The sequence below is a fragment of the Panthera onca genome, chromosome E1, assembly GCF_046562875.1.
Source record: "Panthera onca isolate mPanOnc1 chromosome E1, mPanOnc1 haplotype 2, whole genome shotgun sequence".
Classification (NCBI taxonomy): Eukaryota; Metazoa; Chordata; class Mammalia; order Carnivora; family Felidae; genus Panthera; species Panthera onca.
In genome coordinates, this window is record NC_138352.1 from 16,390,364 (window position 1) to 16,418,191 (window position 27,828).

At 45.2% G+C, this 27,828-nt stretch overlaps 1 long non-coding RNA gene across 1 annotated transcript; it reads left to right on the forward strand.

Moving 5' to 3' along the window:
• The first annotated feature begins 11,033 nt into the window (after positions 1-11,033).
• Positions 11,034-14,789, forward strand: LOC132687143 (uncharacterized). The gene is made up of 2 exons (XR_009613964.3): positions 11,034-11,454; positions 13,097-14,789. It is a non-coding gene; the product is annotated as an uncharacterized LOC132687143 (long non-coding RNA).
• The last annotated feature ends 13,039 nt before the right edge of the window (positions 14,790-27,828 follow it).

A 27,828-nucleotide genomic window follows, 5' to 3' on the forward strand; every position in this document is an offset into this window, starting at 1 on the left:
TACGTGTGCTTGTGTGTGCGTGGGCCTTCTTCCCTCGCGTACAATGTCTTTCTGACCAGGGTCATGGTCACAAGGTTTAGAAGCCACGGCTCTGTGCCCCCTGTCTCCCTCAGGCTTACTAGTTCCTGGTTCTTCTCAGCTCTTATTCCACCCCAAGGAGCAGTGGTGACACCAGCAGGGAGTCGTGCTGAGTGAAGTTTCTCCAGCCAGGGTCTCTGGAGCTCCCTGTTCCTGCAGCAGCTGAGCCTGGCCTTGCTTCAGACGGGGCTAAGGACAAACACATATCCACATCTTTAGATTTTCCCTCTAAAACAGTTTCATGGTAAGACACCACATCAGAGAACAACAGCTGCCGGTGGGAAGCGTTTGGAGGGAAGTGTCCTTCCACATGGCTCCACCTTGTTCCTGGGTACCACCCCACTGCTTCCTGGGGTCACTGTACCATGTCATCTATAGGGCATGGGGGGCTGAGGTCAGGTGAGCACAGGGTGCCATTGACAACAGGCCTCGTCCCCTGGTCCTTTCAAGGGCTCCTTGGTGTTTGGCCTCTTCTATGGGCTCTTATACCACATGCCACCCAAATAACCTCCCAAATTCTGGAAAGACACTGACTATCCTATTTTCAAACAATCTACATTACTGAACGCTTTGCATATGACCTACTTTTGAGTGTAGTAATGGCACAATCCAATGTAGAATTGTTTGGAATTGTTATCTTGATGGAAAAACAGATGTTGTACCATTTTCTTAACAGGCCAACTCACTACCACTTTGTCGACCTCAACCTTTCATTGGGATTTGTGCCCCGAGACATAGGAGTCAGGGGATGATCGAAACGCACCTTCCGCTCGGCCGCCAGCTGTGTCTCTGCATCTCTGGCTCCAGTGGAGTATGGTAGACACTGCTGCTCTCTGGCCCTCTTCTCTTCTGTTGGGCGATCAGCCGGCCAGGCGTTGACTCACCAGAGCCGCAGCCTTGTTACCTGCCGGGCCCTGTGGGGAGTAGCGTGTTGAGGGTGTGTTGGTGGCTGTGTGCATCTTTTTTTCCCTTTTGTCTTCTCTCCTTAAGCTGCTGTTTCTGTATCTCTGGGTTAAGTCGCACACAGAGTGGATCGATGGGCTTGTGTGGGTGTGTCTGCACATCGGAGAGCTTCCGACAGAGATGCGGAGAGCAGGAGAGGGTGGCCCTGTCTTTTCCTGCCCAAATGTTAACTGGATTCTGTTTTGCTTCTGTTCTTGGGAGGGCTTTTGCCTTTAGCCCACCTCACCACTTACCTGGGAGCGTGCAAATGATCCACGGGAGCATCTCTGTGGTCTCAGGTACCCTTTTCTGTTTGTGGCCCGCTGAGCTGTGGAATGTGGGAGGAGAGACCCGCTGCCCTGACCTGTGCCAGACCTGAGGTTGGTGTGGAAGCCCCTGGCCCCCCACGTGCATCTTTTCCACCCCCTTCCTCCAGGTGGTTTTCCTTTGAACGCTCCCCCTGAACAGTTAAACCACACTCTGAACAGAAAACTGTTTTGAAAGCTGCTTTGCACCTGCGTCTGACAAAGACCTTCTTGAGGGTAACCCTCCCGCCCCCCCCCCCCCCCCCCCCCCGCTTCCGAGCGGGCGAGGGATGTTCGGCCGCTGGCTGTGCAGCCCAACTGCAGCCTGTGGGCCCCTGGGAGGCACAGATATTCTGTTCATTATTTATCGAGCAAATGTTCCTATAGGGCACCCTAGGAGAGTGTTGACTCAAAAGTGTGAGTCCGTCCTTTCTTCAGGACATTTAGAGACTATTCTGCTGTCTTTTCATCGCTAAGTATCTCAGGGCTGTGCACCACTCAGCAACTTACTTATGAAACTTGTGTTTGTAAAAAGCACTTTTATTGGCACTTACTGTGGGCTCCTGTTAGACGTCCTCCTGGGCTTCTAACTGGGGCATGTGCCTGGCCTGGCATTTGCTGGGACCCGCACACTTTCCCGTCTCAGGGAGGAGCTTCCTCACCTCAGGGCTGTCAACCGCGATTCCTGCTTTGTAAGTACAATCAGTGTGGCCTCATCATCCTCAGCTGCAGGGCTTTCTTACTAACCTGCAATGTGAAGAACATGTCTTTCTACCATCTATTAGGCCTGGGTTTGTTGACAACTAGACTTTCGGTTTGAGTGTGTTACAGGTCCAACAGGTACCCAGACCCTTATTCTAAAAGTAGATGCATAGACAAGCCACCACTTGTTTGCTTACACAGTGATCCCTAACGATTAGCTTGCGTTCTCTTCTCGTGAGAGCAGGTTAGCTGGGTGGGCCAGGGTTTCGAATATGCTTGCGTCCCCCAGATAATTCCCCAATAAGCTGCTGAGGTTGGAGGCTTGGGGAATTCCCAAGACTGAACGTCGCCTGCGCTAACAGGCCTCAAGAGGAGGGCAGCCTTAGCACAACTCAGTGTCCACCGAGTTCCATGTTTCTGCACCAGAGGTGGGAGGTCTGACACTCCACTTACTTTTTCCTGACTTTACCACAGGACTTGTACTGAGAGATGATATTTATATATTTGCCTAAAGTTCAAAAAACACACCTGGCATCTAAGGATTTTGCCTGCTGCTGCGGAAGTCCCTAGGTGTGCCCCCTTGTCTGTGGGCGTCGCCGTTTGTTTCAAGGTCCGTGCATGTGTCTGTGGCCCTCTCCAGACCAGATGCCCAGCTGGAGTGGAAGTCACTGAGAGCGGCTAGCAGACAGCAGCGAGTGCCCAGGGGCCCGTGTGCTCTCGGGCACTGCCGGCCACTCGTGGCATTCTCCCTCACGGCCCTTGGTAAGGAAATTCCTCAGCAGACACTTTCTGGAAAGTGCAAGAGCGACTTCACTTAAGACCATGGCAAGAGTGGGGAGAGATTGAATTCAAGCTGTTAGGTGAGGCTGTAAATGGAGTAATAGGGGGAGGGGCTGGGTTAGGGTCAGGGTGGAGGAATCCTTGCCAACACGGCTCAGCAGACCACGGGTGAGGCCTAGGCAAGGAGAGAGGGTGAGGGGGCCTGACCAGAGTTTGGTCCAGGAGTGTGTCCTTGTCACCCTCACAGTGGCCTGTTTTATAGTTAGTTAAGTGAAGGTAATGAATTAAATAGGTAAGTAATGTTGTCCAAAACAGACCTCTGTGCTTTGGAGCCAAAATATAACATGAAAACAGAGTTTGGGATAAAAAGGGACAGTAGCTTTATTGCTTTGTCAGATGAAGGAGGTTACAGCTATGATCTTCAAGCCCCCGGGTTCCTGAAACAAAAGGCCAAGGAGGGAGGAGGGAGGTATGAGGAAGGGAGTGATGAAGGTTTGGGGTGATGGTGGGGTGGTCCGGAGCTGACGGCCAAGAAAGAATTCTTGAGATGTCTTTGGTGTAAAAAGGTGGGTTTATTAAAGCATGGGGACAGGACCCACAGGCAGGAGGAGCTGCACTGGGGTTGTGATGGGTAACTCATATACCCTCAGGTTGGGAGGGGGTCAGGGACAGAGTAAGTCTCGGAGGTATTTTGGAAACAACGTTCGGGACCTTGAGGACCCAGCTGTTGCTAGGGGGATGCCACTTATTACCGTTTAATAAAACCTCAGTCACGAGGCCCTTCAGATGTGTATTGGGGGCCATAAGCTTGGGGTATGATTGCCAACAGATACTTGGAGCAGCTGAGATAAAGGAAGTAGACTTATAGGGTCCTCAAGGTTGCGATTATGTTAAGATAAGGTTCTCTTTTGCCTCTAGCAAAGTGTCATCATCCTAGAGGGAGGTTTCAAGGACTTGTCAATGGGCTTTAGGCAGTAAGAGAATTTAATTTTTCATTTGCCTTAGTTTCCCACATAACCATAGCAAGTACTTAAATTCCTTTCCTATGTTCTTTGGTAGCCAGGAGTGTCCAAGGAATATCGCACATACTCCACTTGGGTTGGGGGGTGTGTCAGCCTGTATTTTGCCACAGCTTGCAACACGCTCCCTCGTCAGGGAGGAAAAAGCTTACTTTAAAATTGAGGTTCGCTGAAACATTAGTGCAGCCATTCTGATTTTTGTTCAACTTTATGCTTTTAAGAGGTTTCACTAAGACAGATCAAGGAACCTGCCACAGAGGATATGCCGTGGCTCATGGACCCCAAACCTCCAGTGTGTGGCTTGATGCCTCTGTCTCTCTGACCTCCTCCACCCCAGTCCCTGTCTCCCCCTCTCTGGCCTAGGCTACTTTGGGGCAGTGTGAGCTGTTGTCTCCCCTCCCCACCGTGGTGTTTCCATCTGCCCCCTTGCTGCTTCACAGAGCTCCTGCCCGTGTCCCTCTCTGCCCAGAACAGATCTGTCGGTTAGGCTATTTGGCCTTGTAGAACACACTCACGCCCCATGTGCCTGTTTGTAAGGGACATGAGTGCCATGCCTTATATCTTCTTCTTTCTTAGTGGAAAAATCCAAATAACAAGTTAATTTGCCCTCCATGGATTGTGTCCTGCTGGAGTCTTTCCACAGGAAAGGGTTCCTGAAGGAGGCTGAGGGCTGCCAGGCCATCTCTGCTGCTGACAGAGGCTCTCGGATCACGTGAGGGATGGTTTCCTGGATGCCAAGCCTGAAACTTACCCCCTCCTCAGAGGAAAGGCCCCCCAGAGTGATGGCCTGTGAAACCCCTCCTCAGGGCCCAGGGGCAAAGCTGGAGCTGCGGCTCCAAGGCCAAGCCAGTTTTTCCTGCTTGTCCTGTTTGGGTGGCCCAGGAGGCAGCCAGAAACTCAATATGCCAGAGCACAGCTTGGCTGTACCATTCTCAGAGGCCCCCTGGGAGTGGGGCGGGGTAGGAGGGCAGATACACAGCAGTGGGGAGCAGACAAGAGGAGGGAGGGCCACCCACAGCTCTGTGTCCTGAGCAGGACAGCCCAGCACTGAGCTCCCAATGCTTCCTCACAGGGTGCCAGGAGCACCTCTCCTGGCTCCTCCTCAGCCTCCTCTGCTGGAGGTACCTACTCCCCCACCTTCCAATGTTGGGGTGTCCCTGGGCTCACCACCTTGGGTAGTCTCCCCTACTCCTAGCTCCTCTCCCAGGACATTCAAAATAGAGCCCTCCAGCCACCCTGAATCTCTGTTTCCAGATGCTTAGGGCAAAATTCCAGCATCATCTCTTTTTCATGAACCCACATCCACCCTTGACTTCCTGGTGGCCCCACGTTTACAGCATATTCCAAATCCACCATGACTCAGTCACAGAGCACCACCACCTGTCCTCTGCTGGTTGAAGCCACTTCACCAGGATTCGGATTATGTAGCCTCTGCTAAAACTGTGTCTTGTTCCAGGCTCAGAGCACCTCACTGAAGCCAAGAGTTGGGGGTCCAAAGCCTTCCCAGACAAAGCTTCTAGGAGAAGAAACAGGACAGCACAAACCAAACACACCACAGCAACAGCCAAACGAAACTGAATTAATTTGCTATAACACAGAGGAGATATACAGCTTTGCTTATCTGCTGCCACCCAGTGCCCCATGGGGAGTCTGACCAGAAACCACATCAGTTTCCTTCAGCCTCAGCTCAACATTTTTGGGGTCAAGTAACCCTTTGAGAATCTGCTTATATGTGGCCCAAGTTTGTGAAAACACCCATGGGTACTCCAAGGCAAAGAACCAACCCCCCCCCGCCCCGCTTTCAGAAGAAGATCCAAGAATCTAAATTTTAGATTGGGAGGGTGTCTTCACTCCAAGCCTTGATTTCCTGAGGCTCAGGGATGAGTGCAAACACCTCCCAATTGCAACTGGGATGTGGCCAGAAGGTTATAAAGCTGCCTGGGCGGGACCACAACAGAACTCCAAGCGCAAATTCCTCATTTATAAAACATACTAGATGTAGCGGGGGTATTTCACATCCATAGGAGAAGGGGCAGAAGGCTCGATAAACAGCACTGGGATAAATGTTTGCTACTTCAGCTTCTGCTCCTTAACAAACCACCACAAAGCTTACCGGTTTAGCACAATCATTCATGTGCTCATGATTCTGTGGGTGAACAATTTGGCTTTTGCTCAATAGGACAGTGATTTTTACTGGTTTCACCTGTGCATCTGGTAGTTGGCTGCATGATAGAGGCAGCGTGACCACTTTCCCCCAGCATGCAGCAGGGTTATCCAAGTTTGGCAAGCATGCAGCAGTTTGGTTCTGGCTTCGTCAAATGGCAGCTGGTCTCCAAAGGCAGCCAGAGAGATCAAGTTCTAATACACAAACACTCTGTAGCCTCAGTCCATCACATTTGTAATATCTCATTGGCCAAAGCAAGTCACATGGCCAAGCCCAGATTCAGGGGTGGAAATATGAACCCCATCTCTTCAAGAGAGAGGAGGCAAAAGGTACATGAGAGGTTAGGGAGCAATTTGTGGGCACATGTTTTTTTTGCAACCTACCACATTTAGCCTTTTGATAAAGGAAGTAACTTAAAAGTTGCCTCAATTAGGGCATTCACCAAAATGTACTTCCAATTGGAGTAAAGTTTAAATGTAAAAAATAAAACTGTGGCTGTATTGGTGGATACTTCTATGCCATTGGAGGAGAAAAGGCTCTTATGGCACAAATTTAAAGTCAGAAACCATAAAGAAAAAGTTATTTTTGACATGCATTTGTAACAATTAAAATTATTCATTAAAAATCACGAACAAAAAAGATAAAATGTAAATTACAAAATCATTTGCAGTGTATGTTCCAGAATTACACATCTAAACCCTTTGTGAGGGTTTGTGCCCCAAAGAGATGGCAGACAACATGGTCCAAACTTGATGAAGGACCCAGAAAACAAGTCACTGGCACCCCAAATGTTTCTTAAATGAATGAACATGCAACAACACATGAAAATATCTTCAAAAAACTTGTAATTAAAGAAAGACAAATTATAACAAAAAGACTTCATTTTCACTTACTGAATTGGCAGAGTTTTGTTCTTGTTACTACTTGTGAATGGTGATGCCCAGTATTGTCGGGACTCCAAACCAAGTTCCTCTGGGGACAGAGGACTCCTTGATCCAACCCACACATTCACTCCTTCAACTAATGTTTGTTGAGCACCTACTATGTGTCAGACACAGCCTAGACTCTGGAGCCCCCACTGAAAAGAAGGCATTTGTGCAAAGGCCTGAAAGAGTGGAGCCAGCCAGGTGGCTATCTGTGAAGAGTGGCTCCCAGGCAGAGGGAACAGCCAGAGCCTGAGGGGGTCACCGGGGGAAGCTAAGCAGGTTAGGAGGAGGCCGGAGGAGATGGGGTGGTGAGGCCTCTGCAGTACTGGAGTACTTGTGGTTGGTGTCTGGAGTAGGGTGGGAGGAGTCCTGTAGGACTGAGCCCTTAACCTGTAGGAAGTGACACTACTTCTAGGGAGATTGTGTCAGAATTAAGTTGTGGGACACACAGCTGTTACTACGGAGAATTGCTTGGTGGAAATTGTGTGGGAGAAACTCTGCCCCCCTCCCCCCAACACTGTAATTGGGTCCAGAACCAATTCACCAGGAAAGTATGGAACAGTCTCCCCTGGGAGCCCTCTTTCCTGGGTTTGTGACTCTGCATGCTTACATTTCCCTCCCCAGGGCATCTGTGCCCCTGCTACAGCATACACCAAACTTTAACTGAAATTTGGGAGAATGGCAAGAAGTGTGTCCCCACCATGCAATTCAAGGTTCCTAGGACTGCTTTCTGGACCTGGAGGCTCCTGGTCCTTGCACCTGCTGACCTGTCACTGCCACAGTGCCCGCAGGGCAACTGTGTGCCCTCATGGTTGCAAGGTAATTGTTGTTCTGTCTGTTGTAGATGAGAAGGTCAAGGTTCAGAGAAGATTTCTGAGGAGAGAAGTGCAGAACCAACATTCAAATAGGATTTGGTCTCACTTCAAAATCTAAAGTCTTTTCTGAACCCTATCTGTCCTGTGCTGGGCAGAACCAGGGGCAGTGAATGGTAGTACAGAATATATTTCCATGGGGAGGGTGGAGGGTCGGTTCCCCATGCTGTGCCTCCTGGGTTGGAGGCCACCCATAGGTCAGAGGTTACAGAGGAAGGGCCCCATTGTGAGTGCACAATCAGCCTCAGCCTTGTGCCCCTGCCTGGGGAGCTGTGCTGAGGGAGCTCCTGACAGGAGCTGTCCCTGGAGAGGTGGGGTGAAGGCAATGACATCTATGTGGCTATTTGGAGGGAGGGGTGAGAACTGATGACCATGTCTGCTGGCAATCTTACCTGTTTTGGAGCTATGGGGACTCAAATTATGTGATTTTATGAGGCTGTTGAAGGAAAAAAATGGTCACAGAGGCCAAGAGGGCTTGGAGGGCCAATTAAACCAACCCCTCTCTTCATCAGTTTTTGCTTCTCCACTATCAGAGAGGGGAGGTATATGCCACACTGAGCATGGCTTGTGGTACACGAGAAAGGAACACTCCCACTGACAGTGCAGCTGACACCGTCCAGGGTCTCCCCCAACCCTGTAGCAAAGCAGACAGTGGCCTCTGTGTCATGCCCCTGTACACAGCCAGAATGTGTCTCTGCTCCCCCCATCCTTGGCCCCTTGTCCTCCTCTTAGCCTTAGAGTGAGCTCATCTCCAAAGGTCCAGGTGGTTTTTATATTTGACATAAGGTTTCGTAAGGAGATGATAAAATGGGATACATTGCACTGCATTCCCTTCTGAAAACTAGCTTTCAAGCAACTCGTTTCTCCTCAAGTTGCTCCTCCAACCCCTAGTTACCTCACTAAAACTATAGTAGGCTTTTTTGGAGGTGGAAATCAGCAAACTAATTCTAACATGCAATATGGAAAGGCAAAGGGCTATGAAAGGCCAAGATATGTTTTAAAAGAAAAATGGGAGAAATTACCCCATCAGATATCAAGACTTACAGTAAAGCCTGATTAGCATAGTATGTTATTGGTTCGTGGAGAAATAAAGAGACCAGGGGTCAGTAAACATTGGCCTGCCCATGGGCCGAGTCTGGCCTACTCTATGCTTTTGTGTGGACCACAAACTAAGAATGGTTTTTACATTTTTAAATGGTTGAAAATAATAAAAAGAAGAGTATTTCACGACACATGAAAATTATATGACATTCAAATGTCAGTGGCCATAAGTAAAGTCTTACTGGTTGTAACACAGCCATGTCCATTTGTTTATGTACTTTCTATGGCTGCTTTCATGCTACGACCGCAGAGTGGAATAGTTGTGATAGAGATCGTGTGGTCTGCAAAGTCTGAAGTAGTTCACACCTGGCCCTTTAAAAAAGTTTGCTGACTCCTAAAAGAGACCAATGTAACAGATGGAAGTCACCTGCTTTTTTTTTTTTTTTTTTTTTTAAATTTTTTTCAACGTTTTTTATTTATTTTTGGGACAGAGAGACACAGAGCATGAACGGGGGAGGGGCAGAGAGAGAGGGAGACACAGAATCGGAAACAGGCTCCAGGCTCTGAGCCATCAGCCCAGAGCCTGACGCGGGGCTCGAACTCACGGACCGCGAGATCGTGACCTGGCTGAAGTCGGACGCTTAACCGACTGCGCCACCCAGGCGCCCCGGAAGTCACCTGCTTTTGACAAAGATGGCATTGCACAGTCACGGTGGAAAGATTAATATTTTAACACACGGTCCCGGGTAAATTGTATTTCCCCAAAGAAACCTGATTTTTGCCTCACAACACATGCAAAAAAAAAAAAGTTTTTTTTAGCGGGATTTAAAATCTAAATGTAGAGGGTAAAATAAGGAAGATTCTAGTATCTATATGTAGTAAAATCTTCATCACCTTGGGTCAGAAAAATATTTCTTATATAGGGCACAGAAATCACCCCCCTAAAGTAAAATACTAATCAGTTAGATTCCATTAAAATTGAGAACCCTAACCCACCAAAACACACCATTAAGACAGTGAGAAGTCAAGTCATATCATGGGAAAAAATATTTGCAAGGCAAGTAAGTGATAATCAAAGGACTCATATCCAGAACATATAAAGAACTCCTGTAAATCAAGTAGGAAATCCTAATGGTCAATAAATATATGAAAAAGCTTTATTTGTTATCAGGGAAATGAACATAAAGACCCGAGTGAGATAGCATTACACACCTCTCAGAATGATTAATACTGGAAAGAGTGAGATGCCCGAGTGTTAGTGAGAAGGCACATCCTATCAGCTAGCAATTCCACTCCCAGATATATGCCCGGTGAAAATGCTTGCATATTTTTGCCCAAAAGTATGTTCAAAGCATTACCACTTGGAATAGTCAAAAATCTATCATCCAAACGTCCACCAACATAAAATGCTTAAAAATATTGTGGTATATTTTTACAATAGAACATGACTTTACCACACAAACGCCCAATTACTGATATATGCGACAACTCAGATGAGACCTAACAATTGTGTTGAGTGAAAGAAGTCAAATGCAAAACAAAACAAAACAAAACAAAACAAAAAACCCAAGACATATTGTGATGTCATCTCTACAAAGTTCAAAAGCAGACAAAATGAATCCATAGAGTTGGAAGGCAGACAGTGTTTACTTTTGATTGAGGTGGTAATTAGGAAGGGGTCTTTTGGAGTGATGGTAATATTCTTCGTTTTTTTTTTTTTTTTTTTGGATCCAGGTGGTAGTTAATATAGGTGTGTTCATTTTGACATAGTTCACCAAGCTGTACATTTAAGATACATGCACAGCCGACCTCTAGGTGGTTTTTTGCAGGGTCTGCTGAGAAATAGCACATGTGATGTTCACTCACAATAATTCCTTAATGTTATCTAATGTGCCTGATTGTCTCAAACTGTCTTTTTACCAAGGGACCAGAGTGCCCTAGTGTCTGTAATTTTCCTATACTGTCCTCCCGCGATGAGGCCGCTGTCTGAGCACAGTGTGGTTAGACCAGCAGTCGGAACTCAGGCCCGGCGCTTATTCAGCGACCCCAGACCGCGTGGGAGGGAGTTCTGGGCGGTTGGTGGTTACCATGGAGATTCCCCGTGAGCGTCTCTGATTGGCTGAGACACCTCGGGCCCCGCCTCCTCCGCTCAGCTCCGTGGGCGGGTTCCAGAGGGGCCGAGATTTCCAGCGGACGCTGTCCCAGGCCTTCTGGGAGTGGTAGTTCGCCGTCGCGCCGTTTTGGATGCAGCTGCCGAGCCGCCGGGGAGTTGCGGGCTGATCGCCGCTGTCCCGGGAGGTCTGGCTGGAACGTGGTTTCTCGTGGGGTCAGTGCGTCATGGGGGACGCGGCGCAGGGAGCCGGGCCCTGCTCTCGTATCTTCGCTCGGGCCAGGAGCCGCGGGCTCTCCGAGCTGTGGCCTGACGGGGAACCGGACCCCCGGATTCCGGAGGCCCAGAGCGCCCCCAGCGCAGAGGAAGAGGAGAGGCGGAAGGGGAAAGGAATTTCCAGGAGAGAATTGCTTAAAGGGAAACCTGAACGGAGCCTGAGTTTCTTACTGTTTGACAGCAGCTTTGGTGCAACGGGCCGAACTTCAATCTTGGGCCTGCACCCCGGACCCCGGATTGTGAGTCCGCTAAGATGTTTGCTTGGAGACCCCAGATTTAACCTGAAATAGTTGTTTCTTTGGAGGACTTGTGGAGTACTTACCTTTATCCTTACACTCAACCTACCTTTAACCTTACAGCTTTACGAGGTTTTCTTAACACTTGCTGAAAATTATTTGAGTAGGTAAATCGTTGTTTAATTAAGGAAGCAAAGTATGGGCTTCCACAATTTAAGTGAGCATTCATTTGGGATTCTCAGAGATTCCTTCTATTTGTTCAAAAGGAAAGAGGAACAGTTCTGTATTGCCTTACCTCAGCATTTCTCTTGTACCAGAACGCCTCCCTCTCGTTAGTATTTCTACCCAAACGTTGACCCTGACCTGAGGTCACCTTTATAATACAGACCTGCCTTTCCCAGCCACGCTGAAAACACCTCCGAGTCTCCGTGTCTTCTCTGGTATTTATTTTGTCTTTTCTGTTGACTGGAGGATTCAGTAAGTCTTTGTCCTCCAACATAAGGACTGTTGGGAGACTCCGCTTAAATGTTTTCAAAGTTGCTAGTACTAGTGTTCTAGAAATTTCAAAATATTACATTTAAGTAACCACAGCACTGACTTTGTTATATATTTTGCCCCACCCCCCACCATGAGCAGATTTCTCAGTTTCTAAAATCAATTTTTGCCCAAGAGAGAGTTTTGGAGATCCTGTGAGATCTGAGGTCTCTAGAGGCGCTCATTCGATGAAGGATAAATCTGTATGTGCAGTTCAGGAGTGATTGGGTACAAGAGTGGAATCTCTACAGTGTTGTCCAAGGAGCTCTCCCTAATGCCTTATGTTCCTCTGTTCCACTGTTCAGATTTTTGACCTATCATCGGTTACTCCTTTCTACGTTGCTTTTCCACATGCTGTTTTTACAGTCCTCGGTAGCTTCTCTCTATGGCCTGTCACTCTGCCATTTCTTCTTGTTCATTTTCTTTCTTTAAAAATTTTTTTTTTAAAAATGTCTATTTATTTTTGAAGGAGAGAGAGAGATGGGGAAGGACAGAGAGAGAAGGAGACACAGAATCCAAAGCAGGCTCCAGGCTCTGAGCTGTCAGCACAGAGCCTGACCCGGGGCTCGAGCCCATGAGCTGTGAGATCATGACCTGAGCTGAAGTCGGATGCTCAACCAGCTGAGCCACCCAGGCGCCCTTAGATTGCTCATTTTCTGATATTGCCACACATCACGTTCATTATTTGTGTTTTGACTAGGTCCTTGTCCATTCTGTCATTTAAGCTCTGTTTAGTCTTAGATTACTATGGTGTATAGTGGACAAAGCCTAAGTTCTGTTTGTCACCATTCCATTAATAACCTCTGTATCTTTAGGGTAATCACATAATCTCTCTAGTTCTAAACTTGTTCATCTTTAAAATCATCTTCTGTCTTTAAAGCCTTTTCCCCCCAGCTTCAAGAGTCTTTGTAAAATTTCCTATTGGGCCAGGCTCTTTCCTACCACTCCTACCTCTATTTATTTCTACTGCACTGACTCTTATTATTTTCCCAGATTATAAAACTGTGTATTCTAATGTGCATGAACTTTAACAGTTGTTTTCTTTCTCCAGAGTGCAGTTTCCCTTATCCCAACACAGATAAGGTGTTTTTATAATTTTTATTCTTTTCAGATTTGAAGACCAGAGAAGATACCAAAGAGAAGACCATTAGAATATGCTTTTGAGTGAGCAGCTCCATCACTGTCATCATGAAAAGGCTCAGAAGGGATGTGTCCCCATGATGTTTATTTGAAGAAGGCTGTGAATGTGAGGCTAAAGTAGAAAAGCAAAGGGAAGACACTATAGGCAAAATTTCAAAAAAATGTCTTGCTCAAACCACTGGTTTTCAGCAAGTAGTAGTTGCCCATGAAGAAATAGCCCTTCAGGAAAATAGGCATAATTTCAGTGAATTTGAGATTTGATCCATTTGGGTAAAGTGTCAAATGGAACTTATCTCCAATTAAAAGGCAAAGAAATTCTAAAAAGAAAACTTGTAGTGAATGTGGAAAACATTTTAGTGACCAAACTTTTTTTCGTCATCAGAGAATTCATACTGGTGAGAAACCTTATAAATGTGATGACTGTGGAAAAGCATTTCGCCAGAGTTCATCTCTTACTGAACATCAGCAAACTCATACTGGAGAAAAATCCTAGAAATGTAAAGTCTGTGGAAAAGCATTCACTGTAAATTCATATCTTACTCAGCATCAGAGAATTCATACTGGGAGAAACCTTATAAATGTGATGAATGTGGGAAAGTCTTCAGTGACTACTCATCATTTATTCAACATCAAAGAATTCATAGTGGAGAGAAACCCTATGAATGTATTATTTACGGGAAGTCCTTCACGGATATCTCATCACTTACACAACATCAGAGAATTCACACTGGAGTGAAACCCTATAAATGTAACGATTGTGAGAAGGAATTCAGACGAAGTACACACCTTATCCGGCATCAGAGAAATCATACTGGGGAAAAGCCTTATAAATGTAATGAATGTAGAAAAGCATTCACTGCCCAGTCAGCTTTTACACAACATCAAAGGATTCACAATGAAGAAAAACCCTATACGTGCTGTGAATGTGGGAAAGGAAAGGCTTCCCTGAAAACTCCTCTCTTACTAAACAGCGAATTCATACTGGAGAGAAGCCCTATGAATGTAATGAATGTGGTAAAGCTTTTAGCCAGAGCACTCACCTTATTCAACATCAGAGAATTCATACTGGAGAAAAGCCCTTTAAATGTGATAAATGTGGAAAAGCATTTGGTAATAGTTCAGTGCTGATCAGACATCAGCAGCTTCATACTTTAGAGTCATCCTAATGACTCTATAATTTTGTGGACCACTTCATCCTTTCATGACCTACTCTGACTTTTTGATCACAGGTCTCTTACCCATGTCACCCACTCCTCTGCCTAAAGTCATAATATCTAGGAATAGATATTATTTTATCCTGGGATAAAGTAGAACATAATATTTCTAATATAAGTTCCCCAAACCAAGGCTGTTGTAAGCAGCAATTTCAATAGATTATAGCAACCTTCCTACATCTGTCCTGGATTTTTGTGGTTGATACTCCATCTCCCTGGGAATCTCCTCCAGACCTTAATCCATGATAAAAGGCTGCTTTCTGCCACCAAAGGTTCCTGATTCAAATGTTCTCATCTTCCATTTCAGGGATTCCCCATTATTAAAAACAATTATAGGAATCAATATATTCAGCCATATTTCCCAGATATACCTGCCCAAAATGCCACTGGTTCATCAGTCTGAGATTAAATATGAATAACATAATATAATACAATGTCATGAGAATCATTCCACATTGGCAATTTGGTTTATGTATCCACCTGTTCTTTCAACCTGATCATCTAAAAGGTTGGGCCACTGAATGAAATGAAAAAGTTCATTGGTGTTTTGAGACTCCAAAGCAAGTCTTGTTACTGCCTGTATCTTCCAGTCTTCCAGAATCCACCATATTTTTCATATGTTTCTTTCCATTCCAGGTGACCTTAATCACTCATGTTCACCACCACCATTATGTGTTAGTCAAAGAGATGAAGAAGTTTAGTGTGCATACAAATTTTCAACTCACCATAAACATAGCTGACTTGTGTTCTTGTTAGACTGTGTCCAAAGATGAAACCTGGAATCTAGTTTCCCACTTCTATACTCTAGCTCAGAGTGGCTTTTTATCAGTGGTAATCAACCTACCCTCTGCCCTCGTCCATTCTTGGGACAGAATTCAGGTAGAAATTGCATCGAAAAGCACTATTCCTCAGCATGGACAGAGAAAGCCCAAGTGGGACTGGGAACTTAGCTAATTTCAAAACACTGTTAGGTCTTTAGACCCACTGTTAGGGCAGTTGCTACTTAAACTAGTTGTGCTGAACTGTTTTGCACTTTGGAAGCCTATTTTGCATGACTTTTTAATTTCTATTCTCATTTGGTATTTAGCAGTTTTACTTCAGTCTTACTTTCTGATCATTTTTGTGTCTGATTCCTCCTATCGATTTCCCATTCTTAGTTAATGGAAATTTCACTGGCACCTGGTCTTGATCTTAAGTGTGTTCCCACCAGATATTGCTATTAGATTTTGAGCTATTCTCTGGCCTCCAGGTGCTTATTAACACTTTCAACATGATTCTTCCTTAGTGTTTATTATTGCCCTAGTTTGCCCTTACAATTCCCCAGCACTACCTCTGTTATAGTACTTGGTACATTATATAGAGTTAGATGCATTTCTTACTAGACTGTAAGCTCCTTCAGGGAAGGGACCTTGTTTAATTAATCTTTGCTCCAACAGACTGATTGACCCAGAGTTGCTGCCCAACAAAACCCTTTTCGAATATATGATACACATGCACAGTCACTATTTCCACAACCCAACTGAACACATTTTTACCGGAAAGTCTTTGATGTAGAAACTCCTTGGGTTAGATATGTCTGTGCATACCTTGGCTGTTTGTGTCTGTCCTTTGGTGTAGTATGTATATGAGATGTCAGTGTAAAGTAATATAATACAGTGGTTAAGAGCTTGGGATTTGAAGACAAAATGACCAGGTCTGAGGCTCATCTCAGGCATTTACAGGTGGCTCATGTTACCTATTTTCTCTACACTTTGTTTGCCTGATTTATATAATGGGGATAACAGGATCTACCTCAGAGGGTTTGAGTATTACATAAAGTAATGCATTTAAATAACTCAGTACAGTGCCTGTTCCATACGAATTATTAGCTTGTTGTGTTTGGACCGTGTATACCTTCTTGGTGACCGATCTGTCTTCTAGTCTAGACCCAAAATATCAGCTAATCTCTTGCTTTCCCATTCTCGATATTCGGCCTTCTCTCTATGGTGTATTGCCATTACTAATTGTCTAACTGTGGCACAAATCCATACAAATTTCCTTTGAACTCTGTACCCCTTCTAGGCACCAATTTCATTTCTGTTTTCTGCTTAAATTCTTAAATGAGTCGTCTGCAGCTCATGATGTAGCTTATCTTGTTTTGTTTTTTTTTTTTTTTGGATGTTAACTTTAGCTTCAAAGGTATATTGTTTTGAGGAAATTGGCTATGATATTCTTTCTGTATCTTCTACAGTGTCCAGCATAGTACTTAATGCAAATAGGCTGCGAGTGAATACTTGGTTGCCATTTGATGAGCATAAGACCCCACACTTGACAAGAGACCATGTATAGCAGTTATTGGTATTTTAGAGGCAGTTTAGTCTAACAAAGCTCTTTGTTACAAGATTGCTAGGATGTCTTATGGCATCTAAAGACAAGAGTGTGTCTGAGTCCCTGGAGCAGGTGGAAACAGAACCCTAGCACATAGAGATATTCTCTTCCTCTTTCACCTCTGCCGTCTCTGTGTAATGATTTTTTCTCCTGCGTATTTAAGTTCCATGTAACAGGAAGTCTGGCTGCCAACAGTTCTTATGGTTTGTATCATCCAGTTTTAATCATCAAAAGATACTGCATTTCTCTGCCTGCCTGCATTATCTATCAGTTAATGAAAGGAATGTTGGTATCTCCAGCCATAATCATTGATTTGTATATTATTCCTCTCAGGTCTATGAGTTTTTGTCTCATACATTTTGACACTGGTTTGCTTGTACACATTTAGACTGTTATGCCTTCTTGGAAAATTGACCCTTTTATCATTACTTGTGTCCTGTCTTATCTCTTAATATCTTCCTTGTTCTGATTATCTGCTTTGTCTGAAATTAATAGATCTATGTCAGCTTATTTTTTTATTAGTGTTGGCATGGTAGAAATTTCCATCCCTGTACTTCTAGTCTATGAATTGTTATGTTTAAAGTGGATTTCTTGGGGCGCCTGGGTGGCTCAGTCGGTTGGGCGTCCAACTTCGGCTCAGGTCACGATCTCGTGGTCCGTGAGTTTGAGCCCCGCGTCGGGCTCTGGGCTGATGGCTCAGAGCCTGGAGCCTGCTTCCGATTCTGTGTCTCCCTCTCTCTCTCCCCCTCTCCCATTCATGCGCTGTCTCTCTCTGTCTCAAAAATAAATAAACGTTAAAAAAAAAATAAAGTGGATTTCTTGTAGATGACAAGGTTGGATCATGTTCCTTTATCCACTTTCACAATCTTTTTTAATTGGTATATTTAAAGCATTGATATTTAAAGGTATTAGTGATCTAATCAGACAAGTGCATGGGCCACTCGTCGGGTAGGCCTCAGGAATCCTCTCGGGCAGCTGCAGCCGGGCCTTGGAAAGGACATGGTGATGTTCCAGGTTCAATGCCGAGTGATTTTGCACTGTGTCTGAACCCCAGGGGTGTGGTGTTGTCAGAGTTTGGTATTGGGTCCTCATGGGAGAGAGCCTTAGCTAGGGTTAGTTTTCTGTCCAGGGATATCACCAGGGCTGAAGCGACTCCAGTCTCGTGATTTCCCTCGAGGGCTGAAGTTAGGGCCCATATGATGGTGTGGGTCAAGTGTAGGTTTAGGGTTCGAGATAGGGTTAGGTGTAGGTTGAAGGTTATGCTTAGGGTTAGGGTTAGGTCCCAAGAAGCTCTAGGCACTGACCTCACAGCAGAGCAGTTGTCTCCCCGAAGGGTTGAGTGGAGTGCAAAAGGGAGTGTGCTGGTCAGGATTAGTCTTTGGGTTCCAAGGCCAGACAAATGTATGGGACACCCTTTGGGTAGGCCTCAGGAATCCTCTCGGGCAGCTGCAGTGGGACTTGGAAATGACATTGTGATGTTTCAGGTCCTATGCCAAGTGATCTTGCACCGCTTCTGGACATTTGTGCGTGGTGTTATCAGACTCTGGTGTTGGGTCCCCATGGGGAGAGAGACTTAGCTAGGGTTAGGGTTCAGTCCAGGACGTCACCAGTGCCGAAGCGACTCCAGACTCCTGATCTCCCCCGAGGGCTGAAGTGCTGGCCCATGTGATGGCGCGGGTCAAATGTAGGGTTAGGTTTGGAGATAGGGTTAGGGTTTGGTTGTGGGTTATGGTTAGGGTTATGGTTAGGGTTAGGGTTAGGCCCCAGGAGGCTCCAGGCGCTGAACCCACAGCAGTGCAGTTGTCTCCCCGAAGGTCTGAGTTGAGGACACAAGGGAGGGTGCTGGTCAGGATTAGTCTTTGGCTTCCACGGCCAGTCTATAATATGGTGTACCCTTTGGGCAGGCCTCAGAAATCCTCTCGTGTAGCTGCAGACTCGCTTTGGTAGTGACATGGTGATGTTCCACGTTCAATGCCAATTATTTTCACAGCGATTCTCGAACCCGTGTGCGTGCTGTTGTCAGACTGTGGAATTGGGTCCCCATGGTTAGAGAGCCTTAGCTAGAGTTAGGGTTCAGTTCAGGGATGTCGCCAGGGCCGAACTGACTCCAATTTGGTGATCTCCCTCGAGGGCTGAATTGAGTGCCCATGTGAGGATGCGGGTCAAGTGTAGGGTTAAGGTTAGAGATAGTGGTAGGTGTAGGGCGAGGGTTATGGTTATGGTTACAGTTAGGGTTAGGGTTAGGTCCCAAGAGGCTCCAGGCTCTGACCTCAAAGCAGAGGAGTGTCTCCCTGAACGGCTGAGTGGAGGACACAAGGGAGGGTGCCAGTCTAGATTAGTCTTTGGGTTTCAAGGCCAGACAAATGTATGGGCCACCCTTCTGTAGGTCTTAGGAATCTTCTCGTGCAGGCGCAGTCGCGCTTTGGAAATAACCTGGTGATATTCTGTGTTCCATGCTGAGTATTTCTGCACCGATTCTTGAACCCGTGTGTGTGCTTTGTCAGACTTTGGAATTGGGTTCCCATGGGGGGAGAGCCTTAACTAGGGTTCGGGTTCAGTCCAGAGATGTCAACAGGGCCAAAGCGACACCAGTGTTGTGAATTCCATGAAGGGTTGTAGTGCAGGCACATCCGTGGCTGTGCATCTGGTGTAGATGTAGTGAGATAGATAGGGTTAGGTTTAGGGTGAGGGTTATGTTTAGGGTTAGGGTTAGGTCCCAGGAGGCTCCAGGCACTGACACCACAACAGAGAAATTGTCTCCCCTAAGGGCTAGTGGAGTACAAAAGGGAGGTTTCCAGTATGGATTTGTCTTTGGGTTCAAAGTACAGACAAGTGTATGGAATGCTCTTCGTGTAGGACTAAGAAATCCTCTGTTGTAGCTGTAGTTGCGCTTTGGAAATGACATGGTGATGTTCTATGTTCCATGCCAAGTATTTCTGCACTGATTCTCTAACCCGTGTGTATGCTGTTGTCAGACTTTGGAATTAGGTGCCCATGGGGAGTTTGCCTCAGGTAGGGTTAGGGTTCAGTCCAGGGACGTCGCCAGGGCTCAAGTGACACCAGTGTTGTGAATCCATGGAGGGCTGAAGTGAGGGCACATGCGTGGCTGTGGGTCTGGTTTAGAGTTAGTGTGATAGGGTTAGGTTTCGGTTGAGGGTTCTGGTCAGGGTTAGGGTTGGAGTTAGGGTTAGGTCCCAGGAGGCTCAAGGTACTGACCGCACAGCAGAGGCGTTATCTCCCCGAAGGTTTGAGTGGAGTACACAAGGGAGGGTGCCGGTCAGGATTAGTCTTTGGGTTCCAAGGCCAGACAAATGTATGGCCCATCCTTCGGGTAGGCCTCAGGAATCCTCTCGTGCAGCTGCAGTCGTGCTTTGAAAATGACATGGTAATGTTCCACGTTCCATGCTGAGTATTTCTGCAGCGATTCTCGAACCCGTGTGCGTGCTGTTGTCAGACGTTGGAATTGGGTCCCCATGGGGAGAGAGGCTTAGCTAGGGTTAGGGTTCGGTCCAGGGACGTCGCCAGTGCCGATGCGACACCATTCTCGTGAATTCCATGGAGGGCTGAAATGTGGGCACATGGGTGGGTGTGGGTCTGGTGTAGAGTTAGTTGAGAGATCGTGTTAGGTTTAGGTTTAGGATTAGTGTTACGGTTCTGTTTAGGGTTAAGATTAGTTCCCAGGAGTTTCCAGGCCCTGAACCTACAGCAGTGCAGTTGTCTCCCTGAAGGGCTGACTGGAGTGCAGAAGGGAGGGTACCGGTCAGCATTAGTCTTTGCACTCCAAGGCCCCACACCTATATCTGCACTCTTCAGTAGGCCTCAGGAATCCTCCTGTGCATCAGAAGCTGTGCTTTGGAAGTGACGTGGTGATGTTCCACGTTTCACACTGAATTATCCTGTACCGCTTCTCAACCCATTGTGCATGCTGTTGTCAGAGTGTGGAATTCGGTCCCCATGTGGAGAAAGCCTTAGCTACGGTTACGGTTTGGGCCAGGGAAAAATCCAGGCCTGAAGTGACACCAGTCCTGTGATCTCCCTGTATTGATGATGTGAAGCATGGTGCGAGTCAGGTATAGGGTGAATGTTAAAGATGAGGTGAGGTTTAGGTTCACGTGTATACTGTGGGTCACCGTTAAGATTAGGGCTCGGTCACAGGAGATTCCTGGCACTATACCCCCAGTAGGGCAGTTGTCTCCCCGCAGGGCTGAGTAGAGGGGTCTAAGGAGGGTCCCAGTCAGGCTGAGTTTTGGGTGCCACGGCCACTCCTCAGTTAGACCTCAAGAAGTCCCCTGTGGAGCTCCTTCTGGTCTTTGGAAATGACATGGTGATGTTCCAGGTTCCATGCCAAGTAATCCTCCTCCACTTCTGGGCCCCATGTCCATCATGTCCTCAGACTTAAGAATTGGGTCCCCATTAGGGGAAAGCTTTAGCCAAGGTTAAGGTTCGGTCCAGGGACATTGCCAGGGCCAAAGCAACACCAGTGCTGTGACCACCCTGGAGGGCTGAATGAGGGTCCATGCGTGGGTGCGGGTCATGTGTAGGGTTAGGTTTAGAGTTGGGGTGAGGTTTAGTTTGAGCGGTATGTGAGTGTCACAGTTAAGGTTAGGGTTAGGTCCCAGGAAGCTCCAAGCGCTGAAACTCCAGCAGGGTAGTGGTCTTCGCAGAGGATTGAGTGTAGGCCTCATCAGAGCAGGCTGTTCAGGCTGAGTCTTTGTGTGCCAGGGCCAGCCTTATGTGTGTGCCATCTTCAGTTGGGCCTCATCAACTGCCTTGTGCAGCTCCATGCAGGCATTGGAAATGTCATGATGATGTTCCATGTTCCATGCTGAGTAATCCTGCACCGCTCTGGGCCCTTTGTGGTGCTCTCAGAGATAGGAATTGGGTCCCCATCCAGAGAGATCCTTAACTAGGGTTAATGTTCTGTCCAGGGACTTCACCAATGCCGAGGTGACACCATTCCTGTGTGTCGTGTGCGTTGGGTTAGGGTTTGGGATTGGGTTTGGTGTTAGGGGTTAGGGTTAGGGTTAGGGTTGGTGTTAGGGGTTAGTGTTAGGGGTTAGAGTTAGGTTTATGCATTGGGGTTATGCATTAGGTTTAGGGATAAGGTAAGGTCTGGCTCTAGGACTTGGGTTAGGGTTATGGGTTAGGGGATTGTGTTAGGGGTTAGCGTTAGGGTTAGTGTTAGAATTTTAGGGTTAGGGTTAGGGTTAGTTTTAGGTTTTATAATTTAGGGTTAGCGGGTAGAGTTAGAGCATTAGGGTTAGAGTTTTAGGGTTAGAGGTATAGGGTTAGGGTTAGAGGTTTAGGGTCAAGGTTAGGGTTAGTCGGTTTATGTTTAATTTTACCGTTCGGTATGGTTAGGGTGGATTACGCCTAGGGATAGGGGCAGGGTTCAGTATTAGGGTTATGGTTATGGTTAGCTGTTAAGTTTAGGTGATGGGATTTGGGTTAGTGTTAGGGTTAGGGCTAGGGCAAGAAGTTGGTCATATTTGCACTCCCACTTGGAGCGGGAGGATGTTCATGCGTGTACATTGCCCACCATCTGGGAGGGATTTGGTTCATTTTTCGCCCCTGTCTCTCTGCACTGGAGGTTCTTCTCACCTCGCCCCATTCCAGCTTGGCTCTGGAGTATTTCACACCGTCACCCTGCCCTCTCTCGTTATGGTAGGATTTCACATACTGCCTCATCCGTTTTTGGTGCATGGGGTACATAGTTTTAATATCTATATCATTTATTTCTCCTCTGATGTTTCAAAAAAAATTGTTTTAGCATTTATTTATTTTTGAGACAGGGAGAGACAGAGCATGAATGGGTGAGGGTCAGAGAGAGAGGGAGACACTGAATCTGAAACAGGCTCCAGGCTCTGAGCTGTCAGCACAGAGCCCGGCGCGGGGCTCGAACTCACGGAACGCGAGATCATGACCTGAGCCGAAGTTGGATGCTTAACCGACTGAGACACCCAGGCGCCCCATATTTCTCCTCTGATATTAATTATTTTCTTCATTCTGCTGTTTGGGGGCTTTGTTTTTTGTCGTTCATCTTGCTTTTATAGTTATAATGTTATGGAGTTTACTTCAGGGTTTTTTTTTTTTTTTTCCTCAGACAGACCTGTATTGCTATTAACTTCCCTGTTAGAACCAGTTTTCCTGCTTTACAGAAGTTTGGATTGCTGTGTTTTCATTTTCATTTGTTTCCATGTCATTTTGGATTTTGTCTTTGATTTCTTGGTTGAGCCATTGACTGTTTAGTAGCATGTTACTTAACTTCCATGTTTTTGTGCCTTTTCCAGATTTTTTTTCTTGTAGACTTCTACTTTCATAGCATTGTGGTCTGAAAAGACACATGGCATGACATCAATCAGTTTGATTTTGTTTTGGGTTGTTTTATGATCTAATATTTTATCGAGTGTGGGGAATGTTCCATGTGCACGTGAAAAGAATGTGTATTGTGCTGTTTTAGGATGGAATGTCTAAAATATATCAGTTAAGTCCATCTGGTCTACTCTATCATTCAAAGTCACTACTTCCTTGTTGATTTTCTGATGGAATGATGTCTCCATTGATGTCATTGGGGTGTTAAAGTGCCCTACTATGATTGTATGACTATCAATTCTTTAGTTTTGGACTGTTTTGTGTATTTGGATGCTCTCAGGTTGAGCGCATATATGTTTACAATTGTTCTTTTTGTCGGATTGTACCTTTTATTAGTACAGTATCCTTCTTTGTCTCTTGTTATAGTTTTATTTTTAAATCGATTTTGTCTGATATAGGTATGGTTACTGCAGTTTTCTTTTGATACTTTAATTCTATAATTAGTCTTTGGTAGGTAGAAAATAGATGGGTCCTATATTTTATTCATTGTATCACCCAGTGCCTTTTATTATGAAGAGAGAGAGCACAGGCATGGGAGGGTGGGGTGGGGGAATGGGGAAAGAGAGAGACAAAGAGAGAGAGAGAGGGAGAGAGAGAATGAGAATTAGAATGAATCCTCACCAAGTTCCATGCTCAGTGCAGAGCCCAATTGGGGCTCAATCCCATGATCCTGGGATCATAGCCTGAGCCGAAATCAAGAGTCGAAATCTCAAGCGATCGAGCCATCCAGTTGCCCCTATCTGTCACCCAGTGCCTTTCATTTGAGCATTTATTCTGTTACCATTCAAAGTAATTGATAGACATATACTTGTCCTATTATTACTTGATGTTGATTGTTTCTGAATTTTTCTGATCCTTTCTTCTCTTTCTCTTTTTTTGGTTTGCTGGGTTTATTCACAATTTCACAGTTGAAATTTCTTGTCTTTATACTTTGCATATTTATTAGTGGTGTTTGGTTTGTAGTTATTATTAGGTTTGCACCTAACCACTTCTGCATATAGAAGCCTATATTAAGTTGATAATTGTTTAAGTTTGAACCAGTTCTTTACTCCTCTCCTCCCCGTGTTGTAGCTATGTAGTGTTCCTATTTTAAACCTTTCATATCGTTGAATACCTTGACTGATGTTTTACAGATGTACTCATTTTTATTGCTTTTGCGTTTCTCACTTTAATATTGTCACTTTAGGTGTTTCTTTTCCACTTAAAGAGTCCCCTTTAACATTTTTTGTAGGGGTGGTTTGTTGGTTGTGAACTCGCTTAGTATTTATTTGGGAACTTCTTGATCTCTCCTCCCATTTGAATGATAGTTTGCTGGATAGACTCTCTTTGGCTGCAGATGTTTTCCATTCAGCACCTTTACCATACCATGCTGGTCACTTACGATTTCAAAGTTTCTTCTGAAAAACATCCAGTGATAACCTTATGGGGTTTCCCTTGTAGGCAAATGTCGTCTTTTGTTTTCCTGCTGTGAAAATTTGTCTTGATCACGACATTTTGCGTTTTAATTACTATATGGCTTGGTGTGGATCTGCTTCTGTTGAATATATTGGGGGTTCTTTGTGCTTCCTGCTTGTGGATCTGTTTCCTTCCCCGCATTAGGGAAGTTTTCATCTATTGTGTCTTCAAATAAATTTTCTGGTTCTATTTCTCAGAGTTCTGAGAATGAGAAGTAGGACAGAAAAGACCTATTGAAGGCTCTCTGATGAGCCACTGGATTTGCATGCGTGGAGGATAGATTTGGGACTCAAATGAACAACCTACCTTTGACTTCAAAGAACTAGAAAAAAACAACAATCTATGTCCAATGTTCTCAAAAGGGAGAAAGTAATCCATATGAGAGTGCAAACCAATGAAACTGAGACCATGAAGTCAATAGAAAATATGAAGAAGACCAACAGTGGGCTTTCAGAAGAGTGAAACCAAATTGTCAAGACTATACATAAACTATGATAAGACAAAGAGAAGACCCAATTCAAAAGAATTATAAATAAAAGAGAAGACGTTACGCCTTATACCAGAGAAACATAAAGGAGACAAAGAGGCGACTATGGCCAAATTAGATGCTAGCAAACTGCCTGCCTAGAAGAAATGGATAGGTTCTTAGAAACACACAACCTACCAAGACTGTACCAGGAAGAAATAGAAGGTTTGCACAGACCCATTGAAGGAAGACTGTATCAATACAAGAAGATAACCAATGCAAGTAAATTGAATCAGTAATCGAAGTTCTCCCAGGGAAGAAAAGCCCAGGACAGGTGGATTCACTGGTGAAGTTGACCAAACGTTTGTAGAAGAACTAATAGCAGTCATCTCACTGATTCAAAAGGAATGAACACCACCAAACTCATTTCATCAGACTGGAATTACCCTGGTAGGAAGCCAGAAAAGGATACTACCTGAACAGAAATCTATAGGCCAGTATCCCCGTGGTGGAATTAGATGAATAATTCCCAATAATGTACAGGCAAACCAAATTCAGCAGCTCATTAAAGGGATCACTGACCATGATGAAGGGTTTTTTCCCTGTAAAGGAAGGATGTTTCAGAAATTCAAATCAATAAATGTGACCCCTCACATGACTGAATGAAAGAAAAATCAACCAGAAACAAGACTCTTAACTATAAATAGCAAACGGAGGGTTACTAGAAGGGAGGTGGGCAGGGGGATGGGTTAAATGGATGATGGGCTAAGGAGGGCGCTAGTAGTGAGGATCACTGAGTGTTGTATGTAAGTGATGGATGACTACATTCTATACCTGAAACTAACATTACACTGTATGTTAACCAACTGGAATTTAAATAAAAACTTGAAAAAATAAACACTAAAGAAATACATAAATAAATTTAAACTAAAATAAATAAATAACATTTAAAAAAATAAAAGGTTAACTCATGTGATGATGTCAATAGACACAGAAAAAAATGTTCTGAGAAAATTCGGTATCCATTTGTGCTAAAAAACTCTTTAAAATTCAGTGTAGCAGGAACATCTCAACATAAGAAAGGCCATGTATGTGAAGCCCACAGCTAATATCATACTCAATAGTGAAATTGTGAAAGATTTTCCACTAAAATCGGTTACAAGACAAGGATGCCCTAGATATGTGAAGGGGATTGGGTGATGCAGGCTTCTGGTTATGCAATGAATAAATCACAGATAGAAGATATAGCATAGGGGACATAGAGAATGGTACTGGAGTAGTGATGCATGGTGACAGATGATAGCTACACCTGTGTTAGCATAGCAGAATGTATACATTTGTCCAATCACTCTGTTGTTCATCTGAAACTAATGTAACATAGTGTGTCAGCTATTCCCAAATACCATGTTTTTTAAAAATAATGTAAAGGACTGAAATAAAAAGTTTAATGTAATAGAACCTGTTAATATCTAATCAAGAAATGCAGTAAAGTTCTGAAATAGAAAGTCACCATATCAAATTCTGTAGCATTCCTATACACTAACCCAATTATCTGAGAAGAAGTAAAGAAAACAATCCCATTTACAATAGCATCAAAAACAATAAAATTTATAGGAATAAATTTAGCCAAGGAAGTGAAAGATCTCTCTACAGAAAACTATAAAACCTGTGTGCAGGAATGGAAGAAATTCAATTTGGGTGAAAGAAACAGGAGAACACACAAGTCAGTGAAAAGCCATCCCATGTCCAACTTTTGGAGGAATTAATATAGATACAATGTCCATATTACCCAAAGCCATCTAGAGATTCAGTGCAATCTCTATCAAGACTCCGATGCAATTTTTATGCAATTAGAAAATCATATCCTAAAATGTATTTGGAACCACAAAAAGACCCCAAGTAGCCAACGCAAGAAAGAACAAAACAGGAGGCATCACACTTCTTGATTTCAGGCTTCATTCTAACACAAAGAAATCAGTTATGTCACTGGCATAAGCACACACACAAGACAATGGAACAGAAATTGAGAGCCCAAACTAAACCCATGCATGCACAGTCACCTCGTATTTGACAAGGGAGTCAAGAATACACAGTGGAGAAGAGTAGTCTCTTGAATAACTGGTGCTGGGAAAATTGGATATTCACATGTATAAGAATCAAGCTTAGCACTGTATGTTACACCACTCCCTAGAGAGTGAAAGGAAGAAACAGAGATGTGGTTAGAGAGAAACAGAGACAAAGAGGAAGTACAAGGAGGAAAGTAGAGACCTGGTCCAGGTATGTGGACGGCGTGAGATGCACCAGGGGAGAGGGGATGTATGAGGTGGCTCTGAGTGCTGGGGCAGAAAGGGCTTGTATCATGGGCAACAGAGTTCCATGACCCCAAGACTCCAACATCCCTGGCTCCAAGCTCTGCAGAGGCCATTGCAATTGAAAAGATGGGTATCCCTCATTTCTTCTGGAATTGTGAGGCTCAGCCTCATGTTCTGTCATGGGGAGGGATGTCTTGAGGGAGAGTGTGCTCCTCTTTGGCAGGTAAACTCCAGAGCCTGCCCTGTGGGGAGGTGTCCTGGGGCCATCTTCCTCACTGCCCCAGGCCCTGTTGGATTTCCCCCCCTCCCCCCACCAGCTGGCCTTCCTCATGTTCTGAACCCAGGCATCAGGCATTGTGTTGCCCCCAGGTGCTGCAGTCTGGACCTGGCAGAGGTGGACTGCTGATATTGATAAAAGAATATTTGACAATAAGGTCCATATCCTCCCTCTGGGACTAGCGGTGTGCATCCAAATCGTGGGTTGCCATCCTCCTGTCCACAACCAATCTGAGGATTC